This window comes from Dermacentor variabilis, chromosome 4 (genome assembly GCF_050947875.1).
Source record: "Dermacentor variabilis isolate Ectoservices chromosome 4, ASM5094787v1, whole genome shotgun sequence".
Lineage (NCBI taxonomy): Eukaryota > Metazoa > Arthropoda > Arachnida > Ixodida > Ixodidae > Dermacentor > Dermacentor variabilis.
In genome coordinates this window covers 9,221,697-9,234,156 of record NC_134571.1, presented here as the reverse complement: position 1 = coordinate 9,234,156, position 12,460 = coordinate 9,221,697, and the positions used below count along the sequence as shown (strand labels likewise).

General features: G+C 47.5%; 1 protein-coding gene across 3 annotated transcripts in view; it reads right to left on the bottom strand.

Annotated features, from left to right (window-relative positions):
• Positions 1–12,460, bottom strand: part of LOC142578646 (transient-receptor-potential-like protein) — a 302,488-nt gene that overhangs the window by 240,047 nt on the left and 49,981 nt on the right. Inside the window, exon 2 of one of the 3 annotated variants that reach the window (XM_075688081.1) lies at positions 5,151–5,235. The exons of the other annotated variants lie outside the window; for them this stretch is intronic. The gene's annotated coding sequence lies outside the window, so the exon portion shown is untranslated. The remainder of the gene's footprint in view (positions 1–5,150; positions 5,236–12,460) is intronic. 3 annotated transcript variants of the gene reach the window in all.

The following is a 12,460-nucleotide window of genomic DNA, read 5'->3' as shown; positions in this document are numbered from 1 at the left end:
GCTGGTGTAGTTCGGTTTTCTGCTCAGGCGACAGCGGTGCTTTACTGATAAGGTCACTAATGACTTGACCGGTGTCTTCCCTGTTCGTCACTGAGCCTAGTCCCGGAAGCTCGACCGGAAGCTCTTCAGGAACGTTTATCATCATGCACACCACTGCTTCCCTTTGTCTATAAGGTTTGAGCAGATTACAGTGGTAAACTTGCTGTGCTTTCCGCTTTCCTGGCAGACTTACCACGTAGTTAACGTCCGACAGTTTCTGAACAATTCGTGCTGGGCCCTCCCACTGCACGTCTAGTTTGTTGTTTAGCGATGTGCGCAATATCATGACCTCATCGCCAACCTCAAAACGACGGGCCCTGGCTGTCCGATCATAATAAACCTTGGCCCTCTGCTGGGCCTTTGCCATTGCTTCACCTGACAACTCCTGTGCCCTTCTTAAGCGTTCGAGGAGCTTAAGTACGTACTCCACCACGACTGGGTCGTCGCCCCTACCTTCCCATGATTCTCGAAGCATGCGAAGCGGAGATCGAAGCGAGCGACCGTACACCAGTTCAGCTGGCGAAAACCCCGTAGCCGCATGCGGCGCGGTCCTTAAAGCAAACATCACCCCAGGCAGACACAGCTCCCAGTCAGTTCGATGTTCAAAACACAACGCTCTCAACACGCGCTTCATGACGGAGTGGAGCTTCTCAACGGAATTCGACTGTGGGTGGTACACTGAGCTGTGTAACAGCTTTACCCCACACCTTTCGAGAAAAGTTGTCGTCAAAGCGCTAGTAAACACTGTGCCCTGATCTGATTGAATTTCTGCAGGAAAACCAACTCGCGCAAATATGGACAGTAGTGCATTAACTATCTCAACTGAGCTGAGTTCTTTAAGCGGCACTGCTTCAGGGAACTTTGTCGCTGGGCAGATCACAGTCAAAATGTGTCTGTACCCCGTGGCTGTTACCGGCAGAGGTCCCACTGTATCAATAACGAGCCGTCTAAAAGGCTCCGTAATGATAGGTACCAATTTCAACGGCGCCCTTGATTTGTCCCCTGGTTTGTCCACCCGCTGACAAGTGTCACATGTCCTCACGAAATGGTCTGCGTCCCGAAAACACCCTGGCCAATAGTACTCTTGCAAGAGACGGTCCTTAGTTTTCTTAACTCCTAGGTGTCCGGACCACGAACCCCCGTGTGACAAGCGCAACAGATCCTGACGATAGCATTGAGGCACGACCAGCTGATCGAACTCCACTCCTCTTCGGTCTAGATACTTCCGGTACAGGACTCCACCTCTTTCCACAAAACGTGCAGTTTTCCTGGCGATACCTTCTTTGACATTGCAGCGCACGTTTTCCAGGCTGCCATCCTTTTTTTGCTCGGCTATCAAAGCCGACCGGCTGACTTTTAGCAACCTATCAAGTCCGTCTGACGTAGGCGCGATGAGCAAATCAGTAGATAGCTCTTCTAACTTTCCCGTGTCGGGCATTTCCTCTCCAGTATCTGGCGCCTTTAACGTTACAGACTCAAGTTTATTCAGTTCGGGCGTGCTCGGAATATCAGCTTGCTGCGCCTCTGACCCTTTTTCGTTGTTTGATAACGTCGGCCCCGCAACTACCGCCTTTGCAGCGAGCTCCCGAACCTTCGATCTGGTTAAGGCCTGAACACTAGCTTCACCAAACAAAAGCCCCTTCTCGCGCAGGAGGTGATCGGACCTGTTTGAAAATAGGTACGGGTACTGGGGTGGCAGCATAGATGACACTGCCGCCTCTGTCTCAAGCGCTCCGAAAGGTCCTTCAATAAGCACTTTTGCTACCGGCAGACACACGCTATGAGCTTCCACGGCTTGCTTGATCCACGCGCACTCGCCCGTGAACATATGGGGTTCTACGTAAGATGGGTGAACTACATCCATCGTAGCTGCGGAATCGCGAAGCACTCGGCACTCTTTCCCGTTCACGAGGAGGTCTCGCATGTAAGGCTCGAGAAGCTTCATGTTCTCGTCCGTGCTGCCTACTGAAAAAAACACAACTTTTGGTGTTGTTTCCGGACACTGCGCCGAAAAGTGACCCGGCTTCTGGCACGTATAACACAAGCGCGCTCGCCTCATCTCGAACCGCTTTCTGCGTTTGGCTGCCGCCGTCTCTTTACGTTTGGTCGGACTGCTTTCGCTCGCATCCGCACTACGCGTGTCCCCCTTTAATCTCATGGGCGTGAACTTCGGCCTCTCAAACTTCGAGCCAAATTCACCCTTTTGACCGTCCTTAGCTCCGCGAGCTCGACGCGTCACAAACTCCTCGGCTAGCTCAGCGGCTCTAGCCACCGTACTCACGTCTGGCCTATCCAAGACCCAGTATCGCACGTTCTCCGGTAACCGACTATAAAACTGTTCTAGCCCGAAGCACTGCAGAACTTTATCGTGGTCACCAAACGCTTTCTCTTCTTTGAGCCACTCCTGCATGTTCGACATAAGCCTATACGCAAACTCTGTATATGACTCACTTTTGCCTTTCTCATTTTCCCGAAACTTCCGACGGAACGCCTCCGCAGACAGCCGGTACTTTTTTAGCAGACTCGATTTTACTTTGTCGAAATCCTCTGCTTCCTCTCTATCCAAGCGAGCGACTACGTCGGCCGCCTCGCCGGGTAACAAAGTGAGCAAGCGCTGTGGCCACGTTTCCCGAGAGAACCCCTGCTTCTCGCACGTTCGCTCAAAGTTAACCAGGAACAAACCAATGTCCTCTCCAAGCTTAAACGGCCTCATCAGGTCAGTCATTTTGAACAATACTCGTTCTCCTGCACCGTGTGCCTGACTTCCATTACGAGCGCGTTCCATCTCTACCTCGAGACGCTTCATTTCCAAAGCGTGTTCGCGCTCTTCTTTTTCTTTCTGCTCTTTAAGTTCGCGCTCCTGTTTCTCTTTTTGCTCTTTAAGTTCGCGCTCATATTTCTCTTTTTGCTCTTTAAGTTCGCGCTCCTGTCTTTTTGACCTCTCCTCAATAGTCTCAAGGCATTCCGACAGCTCGTCGTCCTCAGCCTCTAACTCAAGAATAGCCTTTAGCAGTTCAGGTTTTCTTAGTTTGTCTGAGACATCCAGACCCAACTCTCTTGCAAGCTCCAACAATTTCGGTTTGCGCAACGACTTCAAATCCATGGCTGCTCTGAATGCTGCTTTCTCTACTGCTTACTATTGTCTTGCCGCAAACTAACCCGGCAGCAACGACAACCACAATTACCAGCTCTGTTTCTGACACTAACAAAAGCCTGGCAAAGCTCAGAAGAAGAAAGTCCCGCACTCACCAAACCTCGCAGGCAGGAATTCCGCGCAGTCGTTCCGCTGCAGGCAACCAGTCGTCACACAGGGCTCGTTGCACTGCTCCCGGATCGTCGTTGAGCTGCTCAGCATACTGTCAACTGCATCTCTTTGCTGCTGGCCTCCGTTGTCGCGATCTCGCCGCTGGCAGACCGTTGTTTGAAGTCGTAGGCGATCTCACCGCTGGCAACCAGATGTTTGGGATCCGACTGCTGGTACGATCTGTTGGGAACTCGGCGCTGACGCCCGTGGTTGTACCTGGGTCGCAAGCCCCAAGGGTAGCGTTGGCCTGGCGGCCTGGGGTACAACTCGAAGCATCCGAAGGTCCCGGCAAAGCATGAGTCGACTGGTAACAACGAAACAACTTGTTTATTTTAACATCGCAAAGAGTTGGCGGTCAGGTTTGACCGTAGTAGAGAGACGGGAGAGCACTTCACTCAACTGAAGAAATCGGAGCCCTCCTTTTGGCGTCCGGGGGCAGCTGTTTTTATACTCTCGCAGTTGAGGGCAAGAAGGAACCCCTCAAAAGACGAGCACGTGAATGTACAATGGGCTAATGGTGACGCACACTGTCGTGGCGCTGCGCACGATCTCGTAGCACCCTGTCGTGGCGCTGCGCACGATCTCGTAGCACCCTGTCGTGGCGCTGCGCACGATCTCGTAGCACTCTGTCGTGGCGCTGCGCACGATCTCGTAGCACCCTGTCGTGGCGCTGCCGGTCGGACACAATGACTGTAATGAGAGGCTGGTCCCTGCTTTGGCATCGCCTGTTTCGGGCACAATGACTGGAACGAGATCCCTGCTTTGGCATCGCCTGTTTCGGGCCCAATAACTGGAATGAGATCCCTGCTTTGGCATCGCCTGTTTCGGGCACAATGACTGGAACGAGATCCCTGCTTTGGCATCGCCTGTTTCGGGCCCAATAACTGGAATGCGAGGAGGATCCCTAGGCGGTCGCATCGCCGCAGACGCGCCTGGAAACACCTGGCGATGAGTGTTGCGGCGACGACGATCGGGCCAAAATGTCTGCCGCCCCGCCGCAGTCGCGCCGGCAAAACCACGTGTCGCAGGCGAAACGCAACAACGGGCAGTTCTGCGATGCCATTGATTTTAACATGTAGAGGGCTTTACTGGCACAGCTGGTCTCCGCGGAAGAGGGAACGTCTCCAGTCGCGTCGAGGACCTCCGTAATATCCATTTTGTGATCTTGCAAGCTTTCATCCGGAGGCCTTGTTCTGTGTCGTAACTTATCGGCGTATGTTACGACACATTCTTCATCTGTGTGGCCAAAGCGCCGGCAGATTTCACAACGTGGGGTTCTGCAGTTTCGACGAATGCGCCCCACCTTGTTAAAGCGCAGACAAAGCGGAGGCCGGCCTGGAACTAATACAAGGCTCTGCACTCCACAAACAGGTAGTAGATGTGGAACGTCCCCCACGCTGACTCCATCGGCAAGAGTCAACACCACGTCACGATTTAGCGTACGCATTTGTTCCATCTCTGATACTGTCCGGCTTTCTGCTGATATAGACTTGACTTTCCCGTAAGCCTGGAGCGCATCTCGAATGTACCCGTCTTCCAAACACTCAGGAAGCCACAAAAGCTTCATTTTAACTTCCGTGGGCTCAGTCAGGATCAATAACGACGCAGCGTCTACCTATTACTGATAATTCCCCGCATGTGACTAGCTTTTTGTCATCCCTGATTTGCACATCACCATCCACACGTGCGACATCTGAAATTGACCGATGAAACTTATTTCCTTCACGTCAATAACGTTCCGAAGGGCGTCTGTACAGTCGACCACTTAAGTTAGCATGCAGGAAAACGGAGTCCACAACTAGCTTACCGGTAGGAAGACGAGGTAGCACAATACGGTAGTCATTGCTGCTGGCTGAAGCCTGAGCAGCACCTCGGCCAGGGGCCGATAAATCCTTTGAAGCGGAGAACATGAAAAAAAATTACCGACGATTACGTTACTTCCTAATGCGAAATTTGAGCGCAGCAAATAAGCTGTTTCACCTTTTCGATAGATTGAGGCAAAGAAATCGAGCAACACATGTATGCGCTATCACAGAATTTTTTTTTTTATATTTCCCGTACTCCTGGATCATCTCGACGGCGGCGACGGTAAGCTTCTGCTTCGGCGGCACGCACCTCTGTATTCTGACGGCGACGGCGCTGGGCCTCTGCTCTGGCAGCTCGTTTAGCAGCAGCAGCAGCAGCAGCAGACGGAGGACTTCCATCGGTCGTCTCGCTCATGGCTCAGAAAGAACTGGCAGATAATTTCGCAGTGGCGAACGGCAGCGGCAATTTCGGCTCGGGCGGTGCACATATACAGATCCGCCGCCACCGATCTGGCTCTCTGATTGCCACCGCACAGGGCGAACGGCAGCGGCAATTTCGGCTCGGGCGGTGCACATATACAGATCCGCCGCCACCGATCTGGCTCTCTGATTGCCACCGCACAGGGGTTGCATTGGAGGAGGAGCGAAGAAAGGAATTAAGTTCGAGCCGGCGCTTTGACAACCGGAGACTCGCAGGGAGAGGGGGGAGGGGGGCGGCGTGTACACCCAGCGGCAAACGATGGGGGCAGAAGCGCGCGCAGCAAGCGGACAACACGATAAAGGGAGGAGGGAAGAGATAGCAGCGACTGACTGATGCCGCTGACGCCGATAGTGAGTCAACCCCAGCTGCGGAGTTGGTTTCAGGGACAACGCCGCCGATGCCGACACAAACAATATGATACCCTCGCTTCCGCAGCGCTAAGAACCAGGTCTAGCCGTGGGAAGGTGGTCACGTATTCGTCGACGTGCCGGGGCCTACGTGAAATAACCGGCGCGTCGGCAACTGAAGAGCACCCTATCCGCCACACAAGAACAGGGGGGGGGGGACCCTTTCCTCCTCTTTCTGCATGGCGGCGACGGTGTTCTATGCAGTCACGTTATCTTGACTCTCTAGCGGCGTCAGCGGCATCCAGCGGTATCAGTCGGTCGCTGCTAGCGCTGGGGGGATGAAAGGGGGGCGGAGCTGGTTACGAGGCCGACGACAACGCCGACGACGACGCGAAACCCAGGAACGGACGCCAAAGAGCTGCGCTCTAAAAAAAAACGACCGTTCGGAACGCCGTCTTCTTCTTTCTTCCCTGAGCAGCGGCTAGCCGATGGCAGGGCGAAGTCGAATTTGTCAACAACTCGAAGCAAAGGCAAGAGTTTGACGTAATAGTTTGGCGTAGTAGAAATTAATAATAATTTTTTCTTTATTAAGTACCAGATATGTATACCGATTGTTCTCAATCACGTAAGTAACTGCGCAGTAAAGGTAAAGCTGGGCCGGTTATTCCACTTGAATCTATAGCTTCTGAAACAATATGCAGTGAACAATGGAATCGAATGTCTTTGAAAGGTAGATGAATAACACAGTAATAAAGCTACCAGCATCTATTATAATTTTCATGTTGTCTGTTAAATATGGTTATGCTAGCTCAGTAGAAAAGCCTGGCCAAAAACCAAATTGATTTGTAGAAGCAATGTTAAAATTTATCAACTTATTAGTCATACGAGTAACCATAATTTTTTCAAACGCTTTGCTGAAAAAGAAAGTATGGCAATGGGATGATAGTTCGAGGTGAGGCATTTGTCACCTTTCTTAAAAACAGGAATTAGCTTGGCTTTCCTTAATGCGGCCGAGAAGATGTCCATTTCAATAAATAGGTTGATGATGTGTGTAAATGTATCACAGATTAAATGGGCTACTAATTTCACGTGAACAGAGCCGCCCTGTCCTGCACTGGTGTCTTCCGCTTCATGGATGACGGTGTGCGTACTTCTTCTTCGGGCGAAACAGAGAGAAAACAAAAACGCAGTAAGGCGAATAAGCACATCAGGAATTGAAAGGTTTAGAAGAGTCTATTTCCTGTACAGAAAATACATTGTTGAATGCATTTTCAACGTCAGGTGGATTATCACACGTGTGACCTCCTGACTGAGTCTTAGGCATGGGGGTATTAGACGTGGTCCTGTCGAGAAAGGAATTGATTACATTCCACTGCTGCTTCAGGTTATTTCCAGTGCTTCTAATCTTGTTCCCGTAATAACTCTTTTAGCGCCTTTGAGAAGACTCCCTAAAGTGTTAGAATAGCTCTTATAGCGGCTACGTAAATTAATCTTGCAGGTTTTTTTTTTCTTAAGCTTATCTTTCTTTCGAAGGCAGTTCAATAGGTGAGTGGTTGTCCGCGGGTTATATTCCGTTGAAAAATTATGTCTACAAGTAATTAATTTAATGCTTGTAGTGAGGTTATAATGTTCGTAAACTTCTCACAAGTAATATCTGGATTTAATGTCGCTATTACTGGTGACAAGTCTGTACGGCTGATTAGATATATGAATAATGTGCTGTTTAGGTTGCGCTCGAAAGCCCGTTTCTTTATTTTTAGTTTTATACTGAATACTTGACTGAGTGAACACAGGACAGTGGTCAGTTATAGGTACTTCAATAACACCGGTATTAGGAGGCGTAACAAGACTAGATAATATGTGCTCATTAAGAGTGCCTTGTCCGTCGGAAGTGCAACCCGTTGGCAGCAGCATCGACGCCGAGGAAGACGAGGCGAACTGGCCGTAGCCGGGACTAGCGCCTTCTTAAAAGAGACTTCTTAAAAGAGAACGTTTTAGACCAAGCAGTCTCTGCTGCTCGGATTTATTCACCATAGGAACTTTAACAGTAATTCAGTGGAACTGTAGTTCCATACTTTCGGCCGCAACAGATTTATTATATCTTATTTCTACATACTCTCCAGATATTATTATTTTACAGGAAACTTGGCTTGCTGCTGGTCAATCTTTTCATCTAAAAAATTTCCGATGTTTTCTATTGGATCGCCCATCCCGAGGCGGAGGTTTAGTGGCGTTTGTCTCATCAAAAATCTGCCATAGAGCTACTATAGCATACTATATAATGTCCCCAGACTGTGAAATCTTAGCACTGGATATAATACTACCTGGTTGCACACCTTTTTCTATAATTAACACGTACTTCCCCGCTGGAGTACAAGATACCCGTTATCTAGGTACCTCTATTGCTCGCAGTCAGAAGAACATCATACTAGTGGGAGATTTTAATTCTCATCATGTATCGTGAGGTTTCCGAACGGACACTTGTGGCAAACGCCTGTGGGATTGGATCTTAATGAATCATTCCTCCTGCTTAAATTCGAGAGCACATACTTTCGTGCGTGGTCAGTCGCGATCTGCCCTACATCTTACGTTTGCTACCCCGAGCATGACTGTCACCTCCTGGAAGATTGTAGATTCCGGAACTAACAGTGATCACCTTCCTATAATTTTTGAACTGCTTACTCCGTTAACTAGTTTAAATAATAATATGTGTACTTTTGTTAACTACGAAAAATTTAAAAATGCTTTAAAATCAGCTTTACAAGCCCAGGAAGGCATGGAGATGGATATTAAAGCAATGAGCCTATGTTCAATACTAAAACAGTCATCAAAAAAAGCTAAATTTGCTGTGAAATCTTATAAGGATAGATCATATTGTCCCTGGTGGAATTCTGAGTGCGAACGAGATTTTAGACGTAGAAAAGCTGCATGGAAAAAGCTTTTATACAACCAGTGTCCTGTTAATTGGGCTGATTATACATATATAGCTACCACATTTAAATGAACAGTCTCAAAAGCTAAGGAGGATTACGATTCCAGGCACTACACATACCTTTCGAAGTATAGCAATAAAAAAGCCCTGTTTAAATTTCTTCGATCTCGCAAAGCTATACCGGCCCCCGTGAACGTCGAATCTGTCGTTCTATCAACAAAAGAATTATCAGAATCACTTGAGAAAATTGCTCAAGGACTTGCGCGACGTTTCACACATCAATTGCCGATAGGACTGGAGAAACCTCCCCTGGTAGACGACTTTGTAGCAGTGACAGCGACAGAGCTTGAAGGCATTATTAATTCTTTCCCGGCGTCAACCCCCGGTCCAGATGAAATTACAACAGGAATGCTAAAAGTTTTATTTGATTATGCGCCTCAGGACCTACTAAACATAATAAATTTCTCTCTCAAGAATTCATGGCTCCTAAGAGAGTGGAGAGTAGCTAAAATTATCCCACTATTAAAGAAAAAATCATCCGGACTTGAGTTAGAAAACATTAGACCAATTTCTCTTACCTCAAATGTGGTCAAATTAACAGAAAGGGTTCTTCACGGCCGTATAACAAATTTCATGCAGGATGATAACCTTCTCAGTCCTTGTCAGATTGGCTTTCGTCCGGGCCACTCCATATGGTGCGCCCATGTAGATTTAGAGAGCCGCATTTAACTTGCTCGCCGCAAACGAGAGTACGCAGCTTTGGTGACGCTAGATTTAGCAAAAGCATACGACTCTGTAGAACTTTGCATTCTATTCGATAAGCTTCACTCTACGAATTTCCCAAAATATATAACCGCTTGGATCTGTGAATTTATAAGGGATAGAGAATTTTATTGTTACCAACACGGTATTTCGACGTCTAAACACAAGCAGACAAGAGGTGTACCACAGGGTTCCGTTCTTTCCCCTATATTATTTAACATTTTGCTAAGCACCATTCCTTTGTCTCCGGAAGTACATATTTATGTTTATGCGGTCGATATCGCATTTTTTTCCTCCGCAAGCAATATACATTCTCTACAACAGTCGTTGCAAAATTACTTAGGAATGCTGGAGACGTGGCTAGAGAGTTTACGTATGTCATTAAATATTAGCAAAAGTGCGGTCTTAGTCTTCCCATTAACTGCGCAAGTGCATATATCTTTGCAATACCGACAGGAAATCATTCCTCAAGTTGACGAAGTCAGGCACCTTGCAGTTATTTACGATGGCAAACTCCCTTGGCGTAGTCACATTGAACATATTAAAACAAAGGCCGAACGAGCCGTAGCTATGCTTCGCCGGCTCAGCCACCGCCGCTCTGGACTACGCAGGCATACCTTACTGATCATTTATAAAATGTATGTTCGGCCCATATTAGAATTTGGATGCGTAATTTTTTCCGGTGGCCCCGCCTACAAAATTAAACCTCTCATACTTTTAGAAAGAGAAGCTCTACGGTCATGCCTCGGACTTCCTAGATTTGTTGCCAACACTGTTTTATATCAGGAAGCCCATATACCCACCCTAGATTGCAGATTCCGAATGCTTACGGTTCAGACATATTTAAAAATTTATGAGTTTTCAAAAAGGCGTACGCAATATGCTTTATCACTGAACCATCTGAGTTTTTTCAGGTATCGTGGTCAAGATTCCACAGCCCCCAGATATTATTTGTGCAAGCACAGTTACAACAATTGGATGTGTCAATAAGCCAAGTTTGTCATTCAAATAATGACTTAACAGACCTCCAAATTGAGTTCGAGGACATATTTCCGAATCATGTTAAACTGTTAGCAAGGCGAGATTTAATTAACATCTTACACGACCACCTGTACCAACTAACCACTGAAAATGTAATAGCCACTGACGCTTCTGTGTGCAATGAGAAGGCGGGAGTGGGGATCTTCTCTGAATCTCTACAGCGGTCTTACTCGCTTCGCCTTCCTGATTTCACACCTATACTTCAAGCAGAATTATTAGCGATTGTATTAGCGTTACGAAAACTTTCACAAAACGACCCATTAGCTGTTATTGTGACCGACTCGCTATCTGTATATGCAGCACTGACTGCATCTTTAGATACAAGAATTCAAAGAACCTTTCGTTCGATGGTACCTCCGTACTTACGGAAAGTATGTTTGCTTTGGGTACCGGGACATCATGGGTTACACTTGAATGAAATGACCGATTCACTCGCACGAGCATCCTTCAACGGCCCTATCATATCTGTTTTGCCGACATCAGCTTATGTCACCGCGGCTAGGTACAGAAATTTCGCTATATCCCAAACCTTTGCAACATCCATACTAACACCGTCTTCTGATTTCCACCATCTTGGCTTCCCATGGAATAATAATTGGTGTCCTTTAAGACGATTGGAAGTTTCTTTTACGAAATTGAGATGCCGTATACCTCCTCTAAATTTTTACTTACACAGGTCTGGTCTCGCTTTGTCCCCTCTATGTTCTTTTTGCAGTGCACATGAAACTATCGAACATTATTTTCTCTCCTGCCGCCGCTTTGTAAGACAAAGAAAATTATTAGTACACTCATTCATCAAACTTGGGCTATCGCTAACCTCACCAACCATTCTTTCTTTTGGTGCGACCTCACTGGCATCAAGCCACAGGGATGCTTTTCTTGCAATTCACAATTTTATTAGAGATACCCAAAGAGTACCTTGCTGACTTTCTCAAATTATCAATATTTTCTATTATTTCATTTATTTACGTTAACTTATTTTATCAAAATTCTTCACAATATTTTCATCACACGTCTAAATTACAGTTCTAGTCTCACGCTCCACAATTTAAATCTAGTTTGGCTTTACTGGTAAGCATACGAAAAACCGCCTGCTTCTTGGCCAATCCCCCATAGTGGGTATGCGCCACTGTCTGGGACACAAGACAAGACAAGACTTGGAAGCGAAGCGGGCCCGTGGCCGGGACCCTCCGAGGAATGGCCGTCAGCTAGGGCCTTTTGCTCAGTAAAGATACACTCCTGTTTATTGTGGCTTATCATCATCACTGACTTTGCACACCACAAGTTAATAGACATTTACAACAACATCCGTTGATGTAGGTAACAATTCAGTGACAGATATGGCGGCTTGTTCTAAATTACTAACATTTACGTTTCCGAATAGAATGACGTCGTTAATGCGACAGCGTTAAAGACCCCGTGTCACAGAAAACCCGGTGTCGGAGTCGGCGTCGCGGCGCTGTCCGTCAGAAAAAAATCATACCGAACTACAAACTCGCATCCGCGCGGCGCAGAGGCATTCCTGTAATAATTGAATTTTTCAAAATAAAATGTGTCAGAAAATTCGTGAAGTCCGACTTACACACAACCTACAGATATAATAGCGTCGGATTGTAATTTGAATATACCAGAAAACAATTCTGTTACGCGAAAACTCGAATACAAACCTCTGTTTTCTTGCTTACGGGGGCCATTAATTTGCCCTGCACTGCCCCTGGGACGGGCCTTTTTTTCTATCGGGCCCCGTGG